This window comes from Mastomys coucha, unplaced genomic scaffold, assembly GCF_008632895.1.
Source record: "Mastomys coucha isolate ucsf_1 unplaced genomic scaffold, UCSF_Mcou_1 pScaffold9, whole genome shotgun sequence".
Taxonomy (NCBI): Eukaryota; Metazoa; Chordata; class Mammalia; order Rodentia; family Muridae; genus Mastomys; species Mastomys coucha.
In genome coordinates, this window is record NW_022196915.1 from 76907740 (window position 1) to 76921554 (window position 13815).

General features: G+C 34.8%; 1 pseudogene; it reads right to left on the reverse strand.

The window, feature by feature from the left end:
- Positions 1–462: 462 nt before the first annotated feature.
- LOC116085529 lies at positions 463–582 on the reverse strand (annotated as a pseudogene).
- Between the last annotated feature and the right edge of the window lie 13233 nt (positions 583–13815).

Sequence of the window (13815 nt, forward strand, 5' to 3'; positions counted from 1 at the left end):
TCCAGTTCTGCCTCTCTTCATTGTGCCCACATCCTTCTCTTTCTTTTCCACCTCTTTACTGTACACTTGCTCCCCCTAGTAATTCCTGGAGTATGTGCATAGTTGTGGTCATCTCAGGAGTGGTTTTAAGAGTGCTATACCCTACCTATGCATTATATCACCAGGCAGGGGTTATCTTGAACATATGTCCTCAGGCCTGCAAGGGACAAGACTGGTGGTTGTCTCACGGTAGCTTCCTTTCTGGGCTCCACGGTGCCAGACTGGTAGGCATCCTGGTCTTCTTCCTCACCCAGACGACCCATGTGTCCCCGTACTATAGTCCTCTGTCTCAGATTCACTCTAGCTGGAACTCCAAAATACTAGGCTGGGTTCTGCTAGCCTCCAGTTTGCTTTCTGGGTGCTTGTCCAGTCCCGCGTGATGTTGAATTGGTGGTCATCTCTGGCTTTCTCTTTTTGTCATAGAATGTTAGGCTACTAATCATTCACATGTTTGTTTACATGTCAGAACATTGGGTTTAGACATAGCCTCTCTCCTCTCTGCCATGACACAGTAGCCATACATGCAAGGCCTCTAGGTGCAACTAATTAACATTACTAAATTTACATCTTCAATATGTTATCAAAAACTACATGTGAAGATTTACAAATGTTATTATAGTTACATTTTCCCTACAGTTTGTCCAAATAACTATGCCCAAAAGGAGAAGCATTTCAAAATCATAAATAGTGTTTAAAATGTTCATTGCTATAGTCCATTAAAAAAAGACTGACTTACTTCAACGGAAGACTTTCTAGTGAAATAAGATTTTAAAGCAGAATATAGCTTGAGTAGTTATTAAAAGACATTGAAGCAAAACCAAATAGGAAGAATTTATGCTTGTGAATGCTTTGCTGAAATTTTTTTCACTCATGTTGAAACAAGATTGAATCTGTGCATTTCCAGTTTTGTGTGTCAGGTAAAACATAGCAGGGGGTGAAATGAATTCATCTTTCTGTCTTCAAGTAAACTAAAAGCAATTTTTGTCTTCCCATGTGGTCACTTGAGGTGCTTGTCATGTTCAAGCTAATGATATCAGGCACCCTCAGGTTGTTTAAGTATTCATGAAGTAATTAAATTCTCATTAACATATAAATAAAAGAAAACTGAAAACAAGTTTAGCAGGCACCTAACATCTGTTCTAATGCTTTTAAGTATTAAAATTTGCCACACAGAGAAGGAAAAGTGCATTCTGTTCGGGAAGTACTTTGCATAGATTATTTATAGAAACTGTAATTAAACCGATTTGGCATATTAAAGGAAGTTAACAGCAGCACATTATTTAGATACTTCGTTGGTCTCTGTCACCTAAATAAGAAATTAAAACAGATATAAAGAAAAGTAAAGTTACATTTTGTTTATATTTCAGAAAAAAATCGCACAAGTCATTGAAATTGATTTCTATCTCACATAAGATGGCTAAATTTTAATCTTTAAAAGCAGGAGTCCAACTTAACCCTTAGCCCTTTCTGTTATACACTATAACATAATTGGTGTGCTTGTCAAGTATTTCATTTATACCATTAATTTATTCTTTTTGTAAGTACAGATGACATTCTGCATGGTATTTTCTAAATATGGATTCATCCAAACACGAAGTGAAACACTTCCAAAGAACTTGCCATTCATGTGTGATACTCATGTTATTTCACCAATTTCTACTCACACTCAAGTATTCATATATGTATATATATCTACTAAAATCCCAAATATCATTCCATTTTCAAATTTTAATTTATATAGATTGATGTTATAACTTTATGAGATATTATTTTCATGGCATCTATGAGGTATGGGATTGATCCCCAAGACTGAAAAATAAACCTTTTATTTCATACAAGGTTACTAAATTAAAAAGAAAAATTAGGTATGTATTCATAGTTCTTAGTTACTAAGTATTTCTATAACAAAGACAGATTAAGAAGAAAAACACAAGAAGTAAAGCCCAGAGGATGATATCTGAAAGTATAGTTCTGAGGCAAGACAGAAAGTAATCTGAATATTAAGGGTACTTGGGAACAGAGGAGAGTCTTTCACACTCTACTTTTACTGAAGCCGGTTATCATGTGAGAATGAAGAATTTTTGAAAACTAACCAAAATGTTCCTGAAGACTTCTCACAAAGATACAATGTTCTTTCTACAAAGATATAATTAATATAATAATGTTAAAAACAATTAACTATGTCTAAATACACAGTATTTATGCCATTTGTGTTAAATTCTTTTCAAGATGGAAACAGTCAAATTACATTTCCTACAATCTCAACAACAAAATTATGAACTTTTTCACTACTGTGTAGAGAATGATCCTTGTTTTAAATTAATTCTATCTTAGCTCAATAGAGATTCTTTTCGTTTTTTGTTTGTTTGTTTGTTCTATTAACATACTTATTTTTAAAGCAGTTTCAGGTTTGCAGAAAAGTTTAAGAGTATAGAGAGAGGTTTCCCTGTGTCCCTCATTCTGCTCATCTACCATTTGTATGATCTATTTGTCACAACTGATAAATATATTTTATTGATTGCTACTACCTGAAGTTCATAGTTTGCCTGGGTAGCTGCTCTTCTCTGTGTACATTTCTATGGGTTCTGAAAATATATATTGTTACTAACCTACTATTATAATATTATTGGTCTCTATGGCCATCATTGATCTTTTATTCACTCTATAAATTACCTTTCCAACAGTGACTTATGGTTAGAAACATGTGATAAGTTGATTATTCAGACTGACATTTTTCATTTATCAATATTGATATCAGGGTCCTGCTTGTCTTTTCTTTTTTATCACAGAGTAATATTTCACCTATGATGTGTAGTTTGATGATTTCCCCACTCATTGAAAGCTGTCATAGTAGTTGGTTCCTGTTTGGGTAACTATAAAAACTTACTGCCAATATTCTTGCACAAGTTTTGTTGTCTTTTTTTTAATTTTTTTTGGTTATTTTATTTATTTACATTTCAAATTATCCCCCTTCCCAGTTTGTAACCCCATAGGAAAAACAACAAGACCACCCCAGAGCTCCAAGGGACTAAACCACTACACAAAGAATACACATGGAGGGACCTATGGCTCCAGCTGCATATTTACCAGAGGATGGCCTTATCTGGCATCAATGGGATAGGGGGCCCTGGGTCCTGTGAAGGCTCAATGCCCCAGCATAGGGGAATGCTAGGCAGTGAAGCAGAAGTGGGTGTGTGTGTGGGAGTGTACCCTCATAGAATCAGGGGAAGAGGGGATGGGATAGGTGATTTGTGGAGGGGCAACTGGGAAGAGGGTCAACAAGGATTCTTTGTATCCTTGTGAACTTATGTTTTTATCTTATAAGTCTGTACTTGCCTCCAATGCACCTAGAATTTTTTTCAAATCATTATGAACTCTTTAAATATTATAATTTCAGAAACCACCAAAATTGTATAGTTTGTGATTATTGTGAAATATGGGTACGGATTTCTTTAGAAATCCATATCTATATCTTAAATGCATACTCTACTTTTCTTAAATTTCTTATTCTTTCTTAATGCAGATATTTAATGATCATTTAATCTTTTGTGGTAAATGCTAGGCTTATTTCATACCATCCTCATACTGTTTTTTTTTTAATAAGAAATTCTATATTCTAGGGCCCTCCTTAGGAGATAATGAGAAATCTTATGGATATTACAGGCACCAAGCATGGAGGCATGTCCCTGACTTCTCAACTTTATTTGGCTTGGTTAAGACTTCAAACTAAAGAGAATTAGAAACACTTCATAAGCAAGACATTTCTGACACTTTACCTCCCCTTTGTATTCAGCTACTATGTGTAAGGTCAAGAGAATTAGAAATTCTCTTTAGATGATATAAAAAAGACAGCTAGGTATTATTATTGAAACCTCTAATTACAGTGGGTTTCTGCCTTACATCCTTGAAGTATGGCATTATAAATATTGAACTTATAAGTATTCAAACAAGAAGTTTGAAAAGAAAGGTCTTCCTGTGATTCTCTCCTTTCTTGCTTATCTGTGCTTTAACACACGTAGGATGTTCCCCTTCTCTTCAGTTTTATCAATGATTTGAATCAATGAATTTGTGATGCTTTTTTTCTTTTCAACCATGTTTGAAATTAAAGTGTTAAACATGTCCTATTGATAAAGAGAAGTCCCAATCCCCTTGTTTTCAAAGCATACATTTAACATATATCCTTAGGAAACAAGAGGAACATTTTGAATTTTAACTTATATGCCATCTCAAATTTTGTTCTTCAATACTGTGCTCCCAGAGATGTGATTACATAAAACAGACAGTGATAATTGGTTTTTTTTCTGAATGCCAATGGACACTCACTTCAAAATACATATAGAAAGTAAATTATTTAAGGAGTTTCAGTGTACAAACTAATGAGACCCAATCTATTATCACCCCTAAAACCTCAAAAAAATGTTTACAAAAATATTATTACTTAGTACTTAACTTCTTGGTTTCTTTTCCTGTATTCCAAAAAAATTATAAAATAGTAGTGTTGAGATAAAATGGATGTCCTTACAATATTGCCTCAAGGCAATGGACTTTATTCTTCTTCCTCTGTCTATAGCCCTTTTATACTTCCTATAAAAAAGCCTAGAATTCACAGGGAGACAGTCTAATGGATTCATTCATGAGAAGAAGAGGGTATGGGTTCAAAGATTTACTCATATTTTGTTACAAAAGAAAAATTTACTCAATTTTTGTGCTGAGAAAAATGGTTAAATGGCACCTAGAAATTTGCAAATTTTGAAAAATAAAGGTACATAATTTTGTGAGGTATAGGACTAGCACCATTTCATAACTGGAAAGGTTATTTGCTCTTAATTCTATTTTTCTGACAGATATACTTATATATCTAAGAACATTTGGTGTATAGTAGAATATAAGCTTAAATTCCAGTGTACCTGTTAAGCACATTATCTGATAATCATTAAAGAGTTGATATAGGCATACAGCCAATTGTGACAGTTACAAGCAAGTCATCGAAGAATATCTGCTCTCCAGCAAGGCCTTTACTAGAGCTTCAGAGAATATCCATTCTCTTTACGGGGATTCAATGCAAGATGATAGTAACATTATAGTGTCCAGTTATTGTCCTAAGCCTGTAAAAAATTATGTAATCCAGAAACAGTACTTTATAAACCATATCACTCCATCCTGTGAGATCACTATAAGGAGGTCATGCTCTAAAGACAGAAGTAATCGCATGAAAACTAAATTTTGCTGCCTAGCCATAACAACATTTTCCTGAGTAAAATTTAAAACTAGGACTAAAATGAGGCCTAAAGAAACCAAAGATTAGCCAACTACTTAATTATGCATACATTCTATCTCCATCAAAATGCACCATCTATTTATATGTAAAGTTCATGTAAATACTATTATAATGGTTTGAAATGTTTTTTCTAAAGTTTTATAAATTTACATTTGAAATAAAAGACACTCACCTAGTTCTACCATTGTGTTTTGTTTGCACATGTTTTTTGTGGGGATGGAGAGTCTAGACTTGACTAGGAGAAGCACACAACTCTAGTTGCTCATCTGTGTTCAGATTACAATTAGAATACAAAGGAACTGGAGCTGTGCTTCACAATTCTGTATTCTTATTTGCTATGGCTTTCTGTAATCACGTCTATTTCCAGTGTTCTCAGAAACTGCCAAGGCTGATTTCCAGAGTGGTTGTACCAGTTTGCAATCTCACCAACTACGAAGGAGCTTTTCTTTCCCACATCCTTGCCAACCTGTGCTGTTGCCTGAGTACTTTTTTATTTTAGCCATTCTGATTGAAGGATGTTTCACTCTCACTTAGAAGTGGGAACAAAATAACATGGGAGGCAAAGAGAGGGAGGGACCTGGATGGGAGAGGGGAAGGTGGTGAGGAGGGAGACAGGATGAGGTACGGTAGGAGACAGGTGCTAGAAGCCCAAAGAGCCAGCAGAATGAATGGAAATGTGCGGCTGCCTATGTGGGGAGTGAGAGAAACCTCTAGAAAGCCATAAAGACTGGGGATGGGGTAAGCTCCCAGGACTTGGTGTGGGGGACCCTAGTTGAAATGTCTAACAGTGGGAATATGTAATCTGAAGATACCACCTCAGTAGTTATATAGGGCCTTCAGTGAAGGGATGGAGACACCAGCCCAACCTCACCATTTCTGGTGCAAATTTCTCCCTGTTTAAAAGAAATACAGGAAAAAAAGTGGAACAGAGACTGAATGAATGGCAGATCGGTGACCAGACCAACTTGGGATCCATCCCATGGACTGGCACCAAATGCTGATAGTATTACTGATGTTATGCTGTGCTTTCAGACAGGAGCCTAACATGGCTATCTTCTGAGAGGCTCTACCAGTAGCTGACTAAGACAGACATAGATACTCAAAACAGTAAAGTATTGGACTAAGTCAGGGACCCATATGGATGAGTTATAGGAAACGATTGTAGGAACTTAGGGGCATCCAACCCCATAGGAAGACTGACAGTATCAACTAACTTGGATCCCTGGGAGCTCCAGAGAGTATGCCACCAACTGAAGAGCATGCATGGGCTGGTCCAAGGATCCACGCACATATGTGGCAGAGGACTGCCTTGTCTAGTGTCAGTGGGAGAGGATATACTTAGTCCTGTAGTCTTGAGGCCACAGGGAGGGGAAGTACCCTGGGTCAGGGGATGGGGTTGGGAGATTCTCTCAAAGGCAAAGGGGAGAGGAGATGGGAGAAAGAACTCTGCAAGGTGGGAAAGAACATTTGGGATGAAAATAAATAAAATACATAAATAATAATAATAATATATTCTTTAAGTAGTAAATATATATATACACACACACATACACACACACACACACACACACACACACACACATATATATATATGTCAGTCTGCAGCAGCACACGTTGCACCATGCTCCCTGCAGGGAGTATCCCTGCAAGATCAGCTCTTGGCCGGGAAACTTATTACACAAGGCAGAAAATAAACCCAATTCAGTAAAACTTATTTGTGATGGTTCAAACTTCTTCAATTTGACCACGAGTTGCTTAATTTTTAGATATTTAACACTGTAAAACTTTGGGAAAAAAGAGGTACTCATGAAAATTATTGGAACAAAGTTTAAGTCATGACTATGTTGAAACTCCTTTACAAAGTGCAAGTCCTTTATAAAGCACCTGTGACCTCTTCCACATGATTGTATTCCATTGACTGAGAAACAACACTCAGACTAAGAGTCTGTGGAAAAAGTATTTGCAAAAAGCATAATAGCCAATTCTTTTGCTAAGTACAGGGGACTTCTTTCATGAGGATGAGTTCTATTGACTGAGAAACAATGCAGGTGATAGGGGCCATTCAGATGAGGGGCTTGCTTTATATAAAATAGCAATGATTACTAGGTTCTTAAATAACAGCCACTCTAGCCTCCTGGGTAAACAGCTGTCAATTTCTTCCATTGAAGAAAAAAATGGCTACATGTCTAACAATTCTAACTTCTCTATTGTTATCTTTAAGCTCATAGACTTTGCATCCTCTATACTCTGTCACCCTGCTTCCCACCATGATAATAATGAATTAAACCTCTGAAACTGTATTAAGCTCTCAATTAAATGCTTTCTTTTATAGGAATTTGGTGGTCATGGTGTCTTCACAGTAATAGATTAGTGACTAAGATAGTAATATTACCATGATCCTTCTGGCATTCACTCATCAGCTTGCTCTTTGTGATCTCTTGTAAAATAACTCAGAAGGACATGACTAGATAGATGATAGACAGATGAATAAACATATCAATAGCATTTTTATAAGAACAACGCTGGTAAATTTACTGCAACAAAGGTATAAGATGATCACTTTTAGGCAATCACTTTTAGGTTAATGAGTATAGACAAAGATCAAGTGACCACTAGTAATGAAACACCGTGACACAGGATGAGAATGGGAAGCAGCTATAGAGAAACTTGGGTATGGCACACTGAATAAATGTTAAGGCAATGGACAAAGTGAAAGCATAATCTCTCAAGGGTAAAATGAGCAATAGGCAGGGAGATTTTACCTTTTGTTAGGAAGCTTTACTTTCTTAAAGTCTTTATAACAGTGGCTTTGGAAAGAACAACATTGGTAAATTTACTGCAACAAAGGCATAAGTGACTGTGCTCAGATCATTAGAACCAACATATGAAACCGAGCATGACCATTACTAGTGAGTCGGAACTAGCCAGAACCCTAGTTTTCACTGGGCAGCTAGTATAGACAAAATAAACAAAGGAAAGAGAGGAATTGTGGAGGATCTCTGTCCAGCATGACTTTAATCCCAGCACTTGGGAGGCAGAGGCAGGTGGATTTCTGAGTTCGATGACAGCCTGGTCTATAGAGTGAGTTCCAGGACAGTCAGGGCTATACAGAGAAACCTTGTCTCGAAAACAACAATAACAACAACAACAGAGCCATATTCATAGAGATGGTCACATGTGCCTACATATATACAGATATTTGTATATATATGTACATACAATCACAAAAAGCAAAAAGAACAAGACAGATATGTTGTATAAAGGAATTTGTCTCTTTTCACATGGATGGGATTTCGTGACCACTTATATTAACTATTTAAGGAACTAACTGGTAAATGTATATGGTTTTGTTGAACTAGATTCTGATTGTGTTTTCCTCTTCTTTAACTACTCCCACATCATAAGGAGTTAGCTATGTCCTTCCACACAAATTAATTTCGGTAGTTAGTCTTCTCCGAAAGCATCCTTGTCACCTGAGCCACCTACCAGTAACATCCCTGGTACCTTTTTTTGCCCGGAACCCTTGCTATTGGTGTCTATTTATCCATATTGTATTTAAAAATGAACAATTCTATGTTCACTTTTCCCCAGTACCATACTCCTGAATAAAAATCTGTTATTGACCAATTTAACTATTACCTACCTAGTTCTTTTTTGCCTTTGATATCTGAAATTATATAATTTTTAAAATTCTTTAGAAAAATAAAGTCCCAGAAGGAAATGATGCATGATATATTGACATTTAATACTTAACAATTTAAACAATTGTCTTTGCCCTTTTTTAAAACAAATTCTGCTGTCTGATATGATATGTAGCCATATCCTAATTCACTCTTTTTTCCAACCCTACTTATTATTTACAGATAAGGAAAAATATTACCATTTCCTCAAGAACATTTATGATTTATTGCAAGCCAACATTAATCACATCCTTTAAAAAGTAGTTCATTCATTTCTTGAGTATTTTATTAAATCTTTTAAATATCATTCAGCGTGTTTGTGTGTGTGTATGTGTGTGTTTTGCTGGCATTATAAAATTCTTATATAAAATAGTGCACTTTAAAAATAAGAAATTGGAAATAGTAGTACAGATATTTTGTAGAGTACTTATGACCTTGACTTAATTTCTAGTACCATAAGAAATGCAGCAATAAAACAAACAAACAAACAAAAACCAACTGACTTCTCTCACTAAGGAATAAAAGTCTCAAATCTGAATGTCTAAAGACAGTGCCCTCTCAGAAGGCTCTTTGAGAAAATCTTGAATTTCCCGTTCTAGTTTCTGGTAGATTCAAGCATTCCATTCTTGCATCTGTTTCACCCGTCTCTGTCTTTGCTTACATACTGTACTCTTGTTTATTTCTTTTTGCTTAATATTAGAATTTTTATTTGAATGATTTAATCATGCTACTTAACATAATGATGGTAGTTCATTCTGTTATTCTTGTTCATGCATGCAGTTAGCATTGATTTTTGTCATCTTCTATACCATAGTGTTTGTCCTTGTTCCTCTTCCTCTTCACTCCATATCCCAACTAATTTCCTAAAAGAGGGTCCTTAAGCACAAATAAATAAATCCAAAACAAAAACAATACTATATAATGGAAAGGCACTATTTAAAAAATGTTCATTTTCCAGAGGGATTATAGAAATATACATCAAAGGATGGCTGTGAGCCTCTACTTCTGTATTAGTAAGGTACTGTCAGAGCCTCTCAGGAGACAGCTATATCAGGATCCTGTCAGCCAGCACTGGCCAGCATCCACAATAGTGTATGGATTTTAGGACTGAATATGGAAAGGATAGGATAAACAACCATATGAACTAACTAGTACCCTCAGAGCTCCCAGGGAGTAAACCACCAACCAAAGAGTACACAGGGTGGGACACGTGGCTCCAGCAGCATATGTATAGCAGAGGATGGCCTAGTCAGTCATCAAAGTTCCAGTAAAGGCTCTATGCCCCAGTGTAGGGGAATGCCAGGACCAGGAAGTGGGAGAAGGTGGGTTGGTGAGCAGGGTGAGAGGGGAGGGAACAGGGTTTTTTGTTTTTGTTTTTGTTTTTATTTTTTTTTCGGAGGGGAAACTGGGAAAGGAAATACCATATGATATATATGATATGTAAATAAAGAAAATATCTAATAAAATTTTTTTAAAAAGAAGAAAAGAAATGCACATCAAAATATTTGGAGACTTCATGTTATTCTAGACATTATAGCAAAGATCATCATTAACAACAACTAGCCAACAAGAAATACTGGAACAAGTGCGAAGATGAGAATAATCATTATTTTTTTTGAGATTATAAACTGGTGCAGTCTCTATGGAAACCATTGTGGAGAACTCTTTAGAAAGAACTAAATGGTACTCTTATCATATGTCTTAGCTATGCCACTCCTTGAAGCATGCTCAAAGAATTCAATTTCTTTTCCCACAGATACCTGATAACTATGATCATTAATATTCTATTCATAATTGCTAGGAAACAGAAATAATTTAATGTTGTTCAATTGATGAATAGACAAGGAAAATATGGTACATATAATGTAAGGGATATTATTTGGTTATAAAGAAAAATGAAATTGTGAATATTGATAGTAAGTTGATAAAAACTACTTAAGACTAAGAATATCTCATTAGAGGCTCTTAGTTCCAAATGTACAGATCTAAGTACATATCATTTAGTAACTTTAAAAACTAATACGGTAAAAAAGGGCTTTTCCTGGAGTATTTGGCTGGTGGAAGAGTAGAGCAGGGCATAACAGTATACAAATTATCTAATCAGTGAAATAAGAAAGAGAGTGGTAAGCTCTGATGAGGAAGGTATAGGTAAAAAACTACAAGAAATGGATGAATTAGGATAAAATGACGGTAAAGAATTCTGAAAAATAAAAGGATAATAATATTAACAATTTACCTAAAAAAAGACAAAGCAAAATATAACATATTTAAGTCTGTATATACATATGCAGTTTATATGAACATTTGACATCTAGTCTGGTAATGCTTACTCTAAGATCCAAAGACAGTCTAAGAAAAATCCCCAAACCAGAAATGTGAAGCCCTCTTCTGAATTTTTGTAAGGGTTATTCACAATACTCCCAAACATATAGGTTCTTAATATTGCCTTTGGTGTCTCTCTAGAGGTAGACATCATGTCCTTGTTGTTGAATGCACTGTGTCCTATAGACATAGGGTCTAGAGGCCGCTGAGTTAGAATTGACCAGAATGTTTTTTTTTTTCTTGAACACCAGACTTCATAGTACCAGGATTCCAAAAGAAGATAGCAACTGATGTGCTATTTATCTATGATCTTTTGAACCACATAAACCATCAGTATGGCATGATAACACTTAGGGTAAGAAGTTGCTGGCATATCTTGGGGAATAACCAACATCTCTCTAATAAGATATAAAACATGTTCAATAAGAGGGCAACTGTGCCTGGTACTGGAAACTATGCAAGACTAGAGACACCCATGGGTCTTGGAGAATAACCTACCACAGTCACCTAGTAGAACTAGCATAATCTTTAGCTACATTATAAATATTTGTGCTTATTTCCACAGGAAAATTTAGTACTCATCTATAATCAAGGAAATCTTTTTCAACTTAAGGAGACTATTACAAAAAAATCTCAACTAATTAAAATAAAAAGTAGTGAAGGACAGTTCCAACTGATGCATCTACAGAGTAAATTTTAAACCTAAGGCTCAGGGTACACTGTACAAGAAGGGGTGGAATGATTCTAATCACCAAAGAATAAGGAAGTTTGCTCTAATATCATTTCTTCTACTAATATAAAAAAAAGCTATAATGTAATGTTTCATCAATATGACTCTTTAAACATGAGCTGAACAACTACAACAATAATAAATGTGCCAAAGTGAATAGGGAAAGACAATGAGGCCTCAACCATACAGAAAATAAAGAAGAAACTAAGGAATACTGAGAGAGTAGAAATAATCTTCCTCTTGGAGAAGCACATCACTTGGAAATCCAGTACCAAACTGTCAGTCATGAAAACATATTAACATGTAATATCATGTGAACTAGGCATATGTAGAAATACATACATATAAACATATAAACATATTCGTGTGACAACAATTACATTTTTAAAGCATTTGAAAGAAAAAAAATATAATATATGGGAGGATTTGGAGTTTCTTCCATAGCTTCTTGTCCTTCTCTTTTCTCATTCCAAACCCTCCGTTATCCTTTTTTATTGAATTTATTAAATGTGTAACTGTATACATATACACATACTTCTAAGCATAGCATATTCAGTCTATATAATATTAATTGTTTATATGTTTTAATGTTTGAAAATTTGGTGTTGAATGCTTGAGAAGTCTTCCTGTCCTGGGATAATGTTTACCTGCCTAAAGAGTTGCCAAATTTTCAGGTAGTGTTTCACTGCATATGATATTTTATGTCTACAGTTTGTAACACATCTTCTTTTCTACATTAAGTGTTTATAAATTTTATAGCAGATAAAGATGGAAGAACTGCCAGAACAATCAGGGTTATGGTATTGCTTTGATGAGTAAGCTTAAGGTGGACTAAGCTATACTTTGTATCTTCCCTGATCACAACTGATTTTGTTTTGACCTGTTCCTAAGACCCAACAACAGAATGGTCTGTATTTAAGTATCATTATCACTAAAGATAAAGTCTAATTAGGGTGATTCCTTCCAGTTCCTAATTTTTCTCACTCCTCAGATATCTTAATTTCTTTTCTTTCTGAGTCTGAAACCTTCCTTGGTCATTACTCAAACTGTGTCTTATCCAAAAACAAGTATTTATTTGTCTCTGTTGTGTCAAAAGAACCAAAATAACATAATACATTTATCCTTCATTTAAATAGCAGTGAGAATAAACGAATGAAATATGTCCAATTTTATTTAGAAATAAAAGTAAAGAATAAATGAATGTGAAGTATATTCAAATAGAGTTGTTTTTTAAAAGGCTTCCTACAAAAAGAATTAATTTACCTGAAGAGTCTCAATTCAGAATGTTCGATAATAGCTATCTATGGTATCAGTTAATAAGTAAACTATTATTCCATGAATTTCTCTTTCCTTATTTACTAAATAGATTCTAGAAATATAGCAAATCCTTTTTTCCTTATGTACCCATAGAGTCCCCACCTAGCCCCTTTACTCTACATTTGGAGCCTTATAAACTAAGTGAAAGAATATCAAAGAGATTAGTAAACTTTACTAACATAATAAAATATGTTCTTATTTTTAAAATGTCTAATCTATTTACTGTGATTTCAGAAATTCTTGTATTATATATTCATACATACAAAGAATTAGTCAATATTTTACTCACAGAAGTTTACAGGTGAAACTGCTTTTACTTATAATTAGTAATATTCCTAAATTTTCTGGCATGTTCCTTTTTTATTCTTTTTTTTAATTGGATTTTTTTTTATTTACACTTCAAATGTTTTCCCCTTTCCAGGTCTCTTCTTTGTAAGCCCCCTATGCCA